Below are 12,459 nucleotides of genomic sequence, written 5' to 3' on the forward strand. Positions count from 1 at the left end.
GAGCTGGGCATACCCAGGGAGACGAGGCAGCAGAACAACTGGGCTGGGTGTGCCCCATCCCCGAGGAAGGAGCAGCCAAGCTAGGAACAAACTTGAGCAGCAGCACTGGGCCCCAATTCAGACATGGAGATTCACTCCCATCTCAATAAATAGTTGAAGTAAGTGCAGGGAGAGGGGTCAGTGCCCTTCGGTGCTACCAGACCTTGGCTGCTCAAAGTTCTCACATGGGTCCGAGAGGAGGTCCCTGGGGGAGCTGTGGGGGATGCAGGACCCCCCCTTCCCCAAGACACTGGGTGGGCATCTGCTCTTCAGCCAGGTTCCATGATTCGCACTGCAATTCACATAATCACAGTTTCAGGAGCCCTGTTGGGGCCTCCAGACACTCGGCCCACTGCAAAACACTGCCTGTCTGAGGGTGAGACTCACCACTCGGCTGACCCCACAGTCCCCAGCAGGGGGTTCGGGTCTCCCTAAAGTGGGGTGAGGGGCAAACAATGCCAGCCTGCGAATCCCTCGCACAAACACACAAGGGAATCATGCTTCCAGGAGGAACATCTTCCAGGAAAAACAAGCTCAGCCTCTGTTTTCACTGCCACTTTGTTAATTGCAACACTTACAAATGTTGGCTGCCGTTCCGAGTAACATGGAGAAAACATTGGAATTATTTTCCATCCCACTTTGTTAAAGCTATGATGTTAATAACGTGTGAGTCTATTTGCTTGTCTCTCTGAACTTATGTTATAATATTCTTATTTTAAAACAACATCTTGAAAGAATTTGTTAACATTGCAGACCATAAATGTAAATCAAAATATCACATGGAAATGAAATAAAACACAACGTGTTTCTCATCCATTAGAAGTGATGAGCCTATAAAAAGACATCATTAGAAAGTGAGGACGCTCACCTGGACCTGGGCGTAAACTGCAGGTGGAGTGTGGGTGCCGAGTCTCTGGTACTGGCGCAGCCTTCCCTGGACTCGTCACGGTGCGTCCGCTCTGGTCCTTAGCTGCTCTGAGATGTCACGCAGCTGTTGACCTAGGCACTGGGAGCAGGACGCCCACTGAGCTGCCCAGGGGTTTGAGGCTCGGTCTAGTGCCCTGTGTGCCTGTGACACCCTACAGGACGTGGCACCACGGCTCAGAGACAGGTTAGTAGACTCGAATGTGTTTATTGTGACATGACAAGGACGGTTTGCACCTGCACCTATGAATGGGATGAAATTATCCCACTTAATTCTCCTAAAAAGCCTGATGAGGGTGGTGCAGTTTTATGTTGTACAGGTGAAGAAACAGGCACAGCAGGGTAAGGTAACTTGATCTAGCAACTTATTTATGGTTGAAGGGTCAAGATCAAGGACCGTATTGAACATACAACATGGTAACCTGTGGTTTTGTCGTGGGCAGGCTATTAGGAGGTTAAAGTAGGTGATTTGCTAGATAAGTGAGGGATGGTGTCAGGACAGCACTGCTCTCCGAATAGAAGGCGCCTTCGTCTCCAATAGAAAGTATTTTACAAAAGTATGATGTACCCACATACCCTCATGGTGAGAGCTTCTCCTCCCCATGGGAGGAGGGGCGCGGGGAGCTGCCTGACTGGTCAGGTTTGCCACTTGCATTTGGAAAAGACACTCTCACTATCATTCCAGTAACTTTATCCTTGAGACCACTGAAATGCTCAGGAATTAAGTCTGCAGGAGTTGTTATTTCTGGGTAAGTAATCCTCCCAAAGTCCCATAGCCCACGAGGTGTCAAACCCCAGAATCAAAACCAGTTTATGAAAATTGCCAGAAGCTGAATACCAAATTATTACACACAGAAGCGTGCTCTCCACGGAGCTCATGGCCCAATTTCTTAATTTAGTGACTCAATCATGTTAACTAGCGACTGATATCGGGGTGGCTCTTTGGAGATTGTCTTCAGGCTGCACCAGTGGTGGAGGGTAGCAGAAGTGAAAGCTCTCAGCTCCAGGATTCAGGGGGCTTCCATGCCACCTGTGAACATGCTACAGGGAGCCCGGACATGCGCCTGGTTCAGATGAATCAAAGTAAATTTTCTCCGATCATGAAACAGGCCCACGGAGCTGGGGAGTCCCGCCATCCTCCAGCATTCCTCCCCCAAATCAAACCACCTGGAGTCACAGGGAAGGTGTGCAGTTGGCACGTGAATGTAGCTGCGTGGGCGGGAGGAGGTGAGGACAGAAGCCTCTCCTGGGCAGCAAGAGAGAAGCGCTGGACCGCCCACAGGAAGCCCCACAGATGAAGACAGGACAGTGAGCTTCTCACATCTGTAGTGAGAAAAGGCGGGTGAGGACGGAAGCTGGTCCCCGGCCACGCCAGCTGTCGCCACTGCCCTCCCCACCGAGCCCAGAGCCCTGGGCCCCGCTGGCAGGCAGAGCAAGCTGTTGACATCTCCGATGCGTGCTACTTGGGGATAGTCGGCTGACGAAGGCGGCTCTCATCTGGTGAGGGGAGCAGAAACCGGCACCCACAGCGAGAACACAGCCCCACACACGGAACAGATGGCTGGATGCCTGCTCGGTTCTGTTTCTGGGGCTGTTTACATTCTTAAGTGACTAATTTTGACATGTTATACTACTAATGAAGTTTTCAGTGTGACCCAGAAAACCATGTTCCACACCAACGGGGCTGCACCGTTTGGCTTTGGAGCCTGGCCTGCTTCTATTCTACCAAGAGCAGAGAAAACAGCCCTGGCCTAAATAATAATGACCAGGGCTGCCCCAGGATGCAAGGTGCCAGGAAGCTTCCTGAGGTGTCTAATCACAGCCAGAACTGGGGAGACCCAGTCCATGTCCTTGGGTGGCAGCCCGTGTCACCAGTCTGTAAACACTTGCAGGGACAGAAAGTGAGACAAGAAGCACAGCCCCCAGGGAGCCACCTCCCGCTGTCCCGTGACCCTGGGAAGGGCTGCCCAGACCCTTCTCAGTGGATCTCTTGAAGCCAACAGGCCACTGCCAACTCTCAAGATCGCTTTATGTGTCTGAAAACCAAGCCTCCGTGGGTGAGAGCCAGCAGCCTAGCGAGGTTTCCAGCATACCCCACGTCTCTGGCAGACACCCCACTGCAGAGGGAGCTGCTCTCCTGACACCATGCCGGGTCGCACGCAATTTCAGAGGCAACTGAGACCCACAGCACGCAGGGGAGAAAGACGAGGCCGTGGACTGATTTGAACCCAGTGTGGCTCAGCTCCGGACAACACTGGGCTAAAATTCAAGCAGTGTCTAAAGTTTCTCCAACCATTTTGCATGTTCTGAGTCAGCAGCCAGTAAATCAGAGACACCCAGAAAAACAGGCCACAAAGGCCCCACACATCCTCCTTGGACCCTGTGGGCACACTGTCTGTGCCACAGGTCACCTGTGTAGATGTGGCAGGGACAGGGCTAATTACTAGCATCATAAGTGGTTATGAACCATCCCCATGTTCCAGCTACTTTCAGAAATAAGATGGATAAAGTATAGAAATGGCATAAAAGGAGGCCTCTTGCAAAGTGCATCTGAGCCAAGTCTCAATCACACCCCTAATCAGAGGCCTTGTCGCCTTCCTCTCCACATTGTCACTCGTAGCACCAATATGTTTGCACAGGCACGCTGCTGTCTGTACACGTGGATTTGCTGACATTCAAAATATTTTCATAGCAATACTTAATTTAATTCTCATTAATTCTACTAGTTAATTGGAATGACTATAGCTGTCCTATTTGTGTTTATAAAGAATTCATCTCAAAAGTCAATAATTTATCTGGCAAGTCTTGATATAAACCCAGCTTTACATTTGATTCATTTATCTCTTTTATTTTAGAGACAGAGTTTCCCTATCACCCAGGCTGGAGTGGAGTGGCACAATCGCAGCTCACTGCAGCCTTGAACTCTTGGACTTCCGGGATCCTCCCACCTCGGCCTCCCATGGAGGTGGGATGGCAGGTGCAGTCTCCATGCCCAAGGTTCTTTTCATTCCCCCTGTGTCAAGAACTGTGCTTAGTACTTCTGAAACATAATCCCTTGTCTGAAAGAACCTGGTGACACAGAAAATCACATCCACAGACACAGAGTGACTAAGGGGGGTAACTCAGTATACCCTGAAGCGATAGTCAGGGCTTGAAACATTCCGCCTTAATGAAAGGTGGGCTGGGTGAGCAGAGGGGGCTGAGACATGGTGTGCTTCAGCTAAGCTCTGGGGTAATAAAAGACAGGAATCTACCACTGCTTAAACAAATAAATCTGACAGATTTTATAATTAGCCGTACCTTAACTGTAAACCTGAATAATTAGGACATCATGATGGTAGCATTCTACTCCCTTCAAGGAAGAGGCAACGCTGTTTGATACAAACACTTATCCTGCCAAAATGGTTTTGTCAGAATAACAGATTTGTATCTTAACAAAATTTTGAATAGTATACATTTCTAATTAAACACATATTCCCTAATGTTGAACTGAGATCTACACAAAAGTCTTTATCGGCACAAATGTGCTTTGGGAAACTAAGCCTCACTCAGTCTCAGGCAGTTACAGTCTAAGATCACTGAGCATCTTAAGAGAGAATCTTCTTGGCAGGGGATTGGAGCTCCAGCCCACGCACGCTGCCCCCACGCAGGAGCTCACCACAGGGGAGCAAACAGCATTCAGGCAATCATTACCTAGTGCTGCTCTCAGACCTTGGCACAGAACTGTCATGTGGTTCTCTTGCAAAAATATTCCGTGAATGAGAAATTGTTAAAAATTATAGTCAATTCCCTGCCATAATCGAGACTGTCATCAGAGAAGAAAATGTCTGAGGTCCCGGGGCCCTGAGCATGCTGGAAATCTTTAAGAAAGAGGTACATGGAATAGCATCGCAATTCTACTAAGCGCTGGTTTATTATTACTTTAGGATCCTGATTCAGAAATGTTAACTTTGCTAATAATGCTTTAGTGTTGTGTTCAAATACGGGTGTCTTAGGTGCAGCAACTTTGAAGGGATGAGTTTCTGTCACGTGCTGTGTCACTGGTCTACGTAACAGTGACACACACGTATACATGCACGCACCTGTTCACAGGTGGTGGCTCTACCTTGTGTTAGGGGATTCAATGCATTGAAGGAAAAAAATGTTTTAGAAAGTTACATGAAAATTTAGTTGGTGTAAAAATGGAAATACCTGATCTAGGTGAAGGGGTATAAGTCAGAAACGTAGCCATGAAGGACAGGAAGCAGAACGCAGACACAGCAGCTGCAGCTGAGGGTGTAGATGAAATGGAAAGAACCGTGCCGACCAAACTTCCCAGGGTGGGGACCAATGTGGCGTGTGCAGGGAGAGTCTTCCAGGGACAGAGCGCCAGCCTGCCCTGGGTCTGCAGGAGAGGGGATTCAAGACAAGGAGACAAGGGGCCCAAAGGAGATCGCGGCACAGCTTGGACTCAGCCAAACCGCCGCGCACCTGCCCTGGCTTTGACTCCCCGCTGCTTGTCAGTGGGAGTTTGGGAGAAATTACTGAGAATGTGTTTAAGCTCCTCTTTGCCTTTGCTTTTTAGTCAGGTACAAACATCCAGAAGTTTATGAGATAGCATAAGCCAAGGGTTTGGAAATGAGTTAAAACAGATGAGGCTATTTGTGTTGGGCTGTTGAGAGATCACAGGCATTTGGGGCATGGACCAAGCTGCAGTGTCAAGCAAGAGGCTGGGTGTGCAGGACAGTGAGATGGCAGGGAGGCGGGGAGGCCCTGTGAGGCTTCATTGGTGAGGACGGTGAGACAGCAGGGAGGCAGGGAGGCCTTGTGAGGCTTCATTGGTGAGGACGGTGAGACAGCATCCTGCCTCCCTCTCAGTTGCCCTCACCAATGAAGTCTCACAGGGCCTCCCCGCCTCCCTGCTGTCTCACCGTCCTCACCAATGAAGGCTCACAGGGCCTCCCTGCATGGGGAAGTTTTTGCTGTTTCCCTGGCATGGGTACCTGACACATGGCAGGTGCACAGCTGAGTGAATGGGCTGAGGGGAGTTGGGACTGTGGTGGGATCCAGTTCACTCAGGGTAACGCTTTCTGGAGCAGTAGACAAGGTGAGTCCCCATCTGGACTTCTCCTTAGGTCCCACCCAGCCACGTGAGGCTCTGCAGTGTTACCTTCCTGTCTCCTGAAGAAACGTCCAGACCAACGCTCAGGCATGTGAGGGAAGGGACAACTGTGTTCTTAGTTTGTCTCTGTGACTTTGTGAACCCAAGTGGGGATGGCTGTGACCATTCATGGGCAAATGAGGACTCTCTCCAACAGCTGGAAAGCAAATAAGTAATTTTTATGTTTCTACTGGGCCAGAGCTTTCTGAGCAAAACCTCCAGGCACATGGGAAAGCTTAAAGAATAGCAAACAAGCCCTGGAAGTTAAAAAATGTGACATGCTCCAGAGAGAGTTACAGGGCCATCTCTCCTGGGACAGTCTTTTTTTTTTTTGTAGAGACAGAGTCTCACTGTACCGCCCTCGGGTAGAGTGCCGTGGCGTCACACGGCTCACAGCAACCTCCAGCTCTTGGGCTTATGTGATTCTCTTGCCTCAGCCTCCCGAGCAGCTGGGACTACAGGCGCCCGCCACAACGCCCGGCTATTTTTTTGTTGTTGCGGTTTGGCCGGGGCAGGGTTTGAACCCGCCATCCTCGGCATATGGGGCCGGCGCCCTACTCACTGAGCCACAGGCGCCGCCCAAAACAGTCTTTTGTGTGCTAAACTCCTAGGGAAGATCTTCCCAGAGGAGATTGGTTTACATTAGAAAGACGAGGTCTTCCTCCTTGCCCTGAGAGGAGGGGGCTGTGCAGGAGTTCACCTGAGCTCAGATCCACACCTTCTAGTTCCTCTGCTCTGCAAACCCTGCCTCCACCTGTGGCCCTTCTGCTGTGCTGGCTTCCTGGGCAGGGTGGCCTGGGGGACAGGCATCTCACCTTAAGAATCCTGAAGGTCAGTAACGAACCTTCCTCGGACCAGAAGCCTTGGGTGAGAACACTGGGAACTTACCTTCCAGGGTTGGGGGACTTTTTGTTCCAACCCCTCAGCTTAGAGGGATGGAGGCAGGAAGCAGTATGGGGGGCGCCCAGCTGGCTTGTCCCCCCCTTACACTCCCAAACTGCAGCCCCTGAACCCCAGTCCACTAGGCAGGCTCTGCACAGCCAGGAACCACCTGACTGTCACCTGAAGGGGCCCCTCTGTGTGGGATGTTCCGGAGTCCTGAATGAAACATGACACGGTGACGCACAGAGGGACGTTTGCTATCTGTTGGACAAGCAAGCCATGAGCAGAAGTGGGCTGGGAAGGGGCCGGCCAGCCCACTGCTCTGGACCCTGTGCTTCCCGGGGCCGTCTCCTCTTCCTGCTTTGGTAGAAGTTTTAAAAGATGTGGAAAGTCGGAAGGCCATGAGGTGGCTGTCCCCACGGCCCACTCTGGGTGCAGCCTGGGAAGAGTCGGGATGAGCTCAGTGGTTTGTCTTCTCTAGTTTGCTTTTACTTTTGGGAAGATCTCTCTTTCCAAAAGAGGGATAATTTTTCTCTAAGCTATAAGAATGATTTCACCCTCTGAAGTTGAGAAGACAAATTTGGGTTATTGGTCAAATGGCTCCTTGTCTATAGATCTCAGCCCCCAGGATGCATGTCCTGCGCAGAGACCCCACCCCCAGCCCAGGCCAGAGGCTGCTCGTTCTCCGAGTATCAGGCTCAGGAGCCCCTCCCTCTGTGTGCTGCTGGGCCTGACTCCGAATGTGTCTCCCCACTCAGTACAATGTGAGCAGAAAAGCCTGACTCCACCTGGGGCTTTTTATGAATAAAACTATATCCACCCTCAGACTGGAGAGGAGAGGGAGGGACCCAGAAAAAGCAAGATGTTGAAAGACAAGGATGGGCTAAGGACTGATAGGGCATCACAGCCTCAGGTGGACCAAGTGTTTAGAAGAAACACCTGCATGCAAGGACCAGATTTAAATTGCTGGTATTGTGATGGCTGTAAAGTGAGTGGGGGACAGCCAGGGGAACATGGTGATGACTTCACAGGCAACGCAGATGGCACAGCGGGTAGGCAGCACAGCACCCGCCGGGTACACGTGACAAGGCCCACTGAAGTCCTTGTGCAGACAGACAGACAACAGACAGATGACACCTAGCCTGGGTGGTGACAGCAGGCTCAAGGGACCCAGCATGGCTGGACAGCAGGCTCAAGGGATGTGACCTGGCTAGTGACAGTAGGCTCAAGGGACCCAGCCTGGCTGGACAGCAGGCTCAAGGGACCCAACCTGGCTGGTGACAACAGGCTCAAGGGACCCAGCCTGGCTGGAAAGCAGGCTCAAGGGACCCAGCCTGGCTGGACAGCAGGCTCAAGGGACCCAGCCTGGCTGGTGCAGGCTGCTCCCTCAGGCCCAGGCACGTGTGTCTAGGAGCTGAAAGGGTGGGCAGACACGTGAGCAGGTGGGGGAGATGAAGGGAACCCACCCGCCCACTGGGAGCTGGCCCGTGACGCTGGCTACAGTGCCACCCTGGCCTGGCTGTGCCCTCTGGGTGCCTGCCTCACGATCCAGAGCCTCAGCTCCAGCCGCTGGGCGTGGGCAGGTGCCTGGGAACATTGGGGCTTCAAAGAGGGAAAACTCAAGGAGGAAAAAGAACAGTAAGAAAGAAAAGGGTGTTGGAACGCCCCACGCGAGCACCCCCACATACCTCCTTGCCCTTCCCCATGGCACACTGTCAGGTCTGAGCGACCCTGACCGCTTGGCACCCAGCACCTGTCCTCTCATCACGGCCGCTGGCAGCCTGCAGAACAATGGATGAGCAGGACCCACATGCGCGTCACAGCCAGAAGTTACAGCCCCAGCAACACCTGGAAGAGCTGCGGGGTGGAGAGCAGGTGACCTTCAGGCTGCAGAGACAGCTGCCTCCTGAGCGGTGGGCGTCCACCCACTGCAGAGTCTGCTGGCCCTCCAGCTGCCCCAAGCAGCCGCCCGGCCTCACTGTGCTGCCAGGCGGCGGAACCACCATCTGTTTGGGGTGCTGGAGGGCCCCCCCTCATGTGAGAGGTTGGACCACACTCCAGATGCTTCTCAACCCTCCGCCCGTGGGCCTGTGGCCACCAAGAGTCCAGTTGTGACTTTCTGTCAGTGAGCAACTATGTGTTAAAAAGAGTAGTGGGTGTGTCGGCTATACTGATATTAATAATTTTCTAGAAACTTGGGAGGTGGGATTTCTCTCCCCTGTGGCCCCCAGAGAATGCTGAAGCTAGTGATTTAATGGATTTGCCTGACTCTTCACAGCAAATAAGCCGCCGTCAGCCCGGGTTTCCGGGACACAGATTCCCGGCATTCTCTCGTATCTCATCCAAGGACTCCTGGGAGGACACCAGTCTGGCGCGAAAAAGGCAATAATCACAGACTCTGGACTCAGAGCTGCAGCATTCCGTTTTGACACCAGATTAGAGTACACTGTAACATGAAAATATTTTTGAAACCAAACGTTGGTCCTCTTTTAGCCTTAAAAGACAAGTAATATCATTCTAGGTGGCATCTGTTACCCAGCAAACCACTGAAGAGGTGCCAGAACTTCAGAGACTGCAAAGTCTCAGGGTGGGTCGGCTATCCCCACCTGCTTCCAGGGGCAGCCCGTGGATGCAAACAGAAGTGAGGGCTGGTCTGTGTGATGAGGAGACTCTGTTGGAAAGCCTGGCTGTGGAGTGAGCCAGCTCTGGGCTCTGAGCCCTTATACCCAGGGGAGGGGCTCCCAGGACCCCTCACTCTATAGGAGCTATCAGGCCCACACCCCTGTAGCCAAGGGTGGGGCTGACTTGGTGCTTGGTGCTTACATGTCCACAGGTCAAGGGATCGAGAAGACAGCTCCAAGTGGCCAGCACGTTCCCAAAGTGTTAGGCCTGCAGGGCCCAGACCCTTGGACCACCCACAGCTCCTGGGCAGGACAGCGAGGTATAGAGAGGGCTCCTGCCTTGGGACCACTTGGTTGTGAGCGTAAAGCAGGCAGGCTGGGCAGGCCCAATTTGGAACCCTGGCCTGTTCATGAAATCTTGGTTTCATTTTCAAGTAACTTATTTCCACTAAGCAGGGTACTGTCATTCTATTTTGGAAACTTGGCTCTTTAGCCAGGGGAAACATGGTAGGAGCCTGGACAGGGCTTCTGTGGAGGGGTCTGAGCTCATCTGTGGCCCTGGAGCCTTGAAGTCTGGGCTGTCCTGAGATTACAAGAGCCCACCCCACCCCACCACTGCTGACACACTGTAAAGACCAGTGACCTCCACTGCTGCCCACACACTCTGTGAGGACCGGCAGAACCCACCCCACCCCACACACTGTGAAGACCAGCAGAGCCCACCCCACCCCACACACTGTGAAGACCGGCAGAGTCCACCCCACCCCACATACTCTGTGAGGATCTCGCCCCCACACACACACACGCTGTGAGGACCAGCAGAGCCCACCCCACCTCACTGCTACCCCCACACACTGAGAACAGCCACCCATCAACATTCAAAACAGCAGAAGCAGAAAAAAAGACAGGAAATGACCTCACTGCTGCTTTCTAACTCCAAATCCTATAGTTGCTTGGAAAAAGCCTTAAGAAAAAGGACCTGAAAAGCCAAGCATGGATATGGCACATGTTTGAATGTCAGCCTGTCAGGGTCCTCCCCAGGAGCGTCTGGGGCACAGCCGCCCCCTGCTGAGACCGACGGTGACAGTCTGCCTGGGGGCTCAGAGCTTTCCTTGTTCTGACGCCAAAGCTGTGGGCTGACAGTCTCAACTCCCATTTCAAGACCATCTGTGAACTAGAGGTGTGGACATTTCCCCCATTACCTGGAAAAAATACTCACAGCCTCTGTGCTGAAGTATCATCTCCAAACGGGAGGCAGGAAAGATGTGCATCTCTTAAGTCTAATGAGATACCTGGGGTCAAATTTAGCAACCCCCCCTTATTACAAGACTGTCATACAGAGGCACCTCCTTCTGTGACAGTGGTCAGGAACCCTGGTGGGGGCCCCTGAGGCCTGGCGGAGCCCTTGGCACCCAGGGCCATAGGGTCCAGGGTTAGTTCTGTCTGAAAGGGACCTTTGAGGGAACAAAAGAATCTGTTCCAGAGTTTCTCCAGAGTTTCTTAATCCAATGCAGATAGTTCACCAATGCAGATAGTTCACTTGAGAAGGAGCAGACTATTTCTTTTCAGAAACAGATTCATGGGAAAGTGAGCAGAGGCAAAACTAAAGCCTTCTCAGGGGCTTCGTTCCACTGCCCAGTTTCTAACTGGGAGACACTGTGTGCTTTGCCGTCCTAGGATCCATCCCTTCATGTGGAACAACCATTGTGCATCACAGACGCCTCCTGCCCAGGGAAGTCCGTGGCCGCTCCACCCAGTGCAAACCGTGTTTGCCTCTGACTCCTGGGACAGCTCCTCCGTCCATTCCAGAAGGGCCTTGGGGTTCTCCTGGGCTCAGTCGCTGCCCCTTCATGCCCAGGGAGTGAACACAGCATTGTCTGACCTTGAGAGGGCCGGCAGGCCATGAAAAATGAAGCTCCGAGGTTGATTTATGAAGCTGCGCGTAAGACTGCACATAAGGGTAGCAAATTACATGTAAACGAGCTGTGGTTTAGATGTATGGTCATTAAAGTTCGGAGCTCCAGCTTTCAGTATAATCTACTATAAAATCAACTCATGGGGTAGGCTGCATGGTTTTCCTTGGTATGCCATAAAATAGCCCAAATCTTTGTGTTTGCCTGTGTTCAGGCATTTGGAAAGTGCCTTTGAGGTTAGCACTCTCCACGCAGGGGAGTCGCAGAGCACACAGCCCCCAAACGCACAGAGGAAGCTCCCAGACCACAGGCCACAGCTGCGAACACGGGCACATCACCCCCTGTCACAAAGAGAGTCACACGCACAGGAGTGGGGTCCTGCGGACTTTGTCCACTTGGCTGACGCTTCCACAAGCAGAGACTTTGCACCTGGGACTGTAACCACACCCCTGACCCTCAGTACACAGGCTTCTATCCAGAGGCATTATCCACAAAGGTTATTTTGGAGTTTAACTTTTTTTTTCTTAAAACATAATACACATTCAATATGCAATGAAAAAAGGGATGCAGACGTAAAAGGCTTATTTTGGGCTTGGGGCAAGTAACACTGTGGGAGGCGCTGTTGCTGGGCAGCCTTCTCTGGGCATTTCCAGGCTTCTTTGCTCACTGTAGACACTAATGAAGTAAGAGTTTATGAAGACAAACCCAGCAGGGGGCCAGCTCTTCCATGCTGGGTGCTTCTACAGAGTAGCAGAAGGTTTTTTTTTTTTTAGGCACAGTCTCACTATGTGGCTCTGGGTAGAGTGCCATGGCGTCACAGCTCACAGCAACCTCCAACTCTTGGGCTTAAGTGATTCTCTTGCCTCAGCCTCGCAAGTACCTGGGACTATAGACGCCCACCACAACACCCAGCTATTTTTTGGTTGCGGTTGTCATTGTT

Source organism: Nycticebus coucang, chromosome 1, assembly GCF_027406575.1.
Source record: "Nycticebus coucang isolate mNycCou1 chromosome 1, mNycCou1.pri, whole genome shotgun sequence".
NCBI classification, from domain to species: Eukaryota; Metazoa; Chordata; class Mammalia; order Primates; family Lorisidae; genus Nycticebus; species Nycticebus coucang.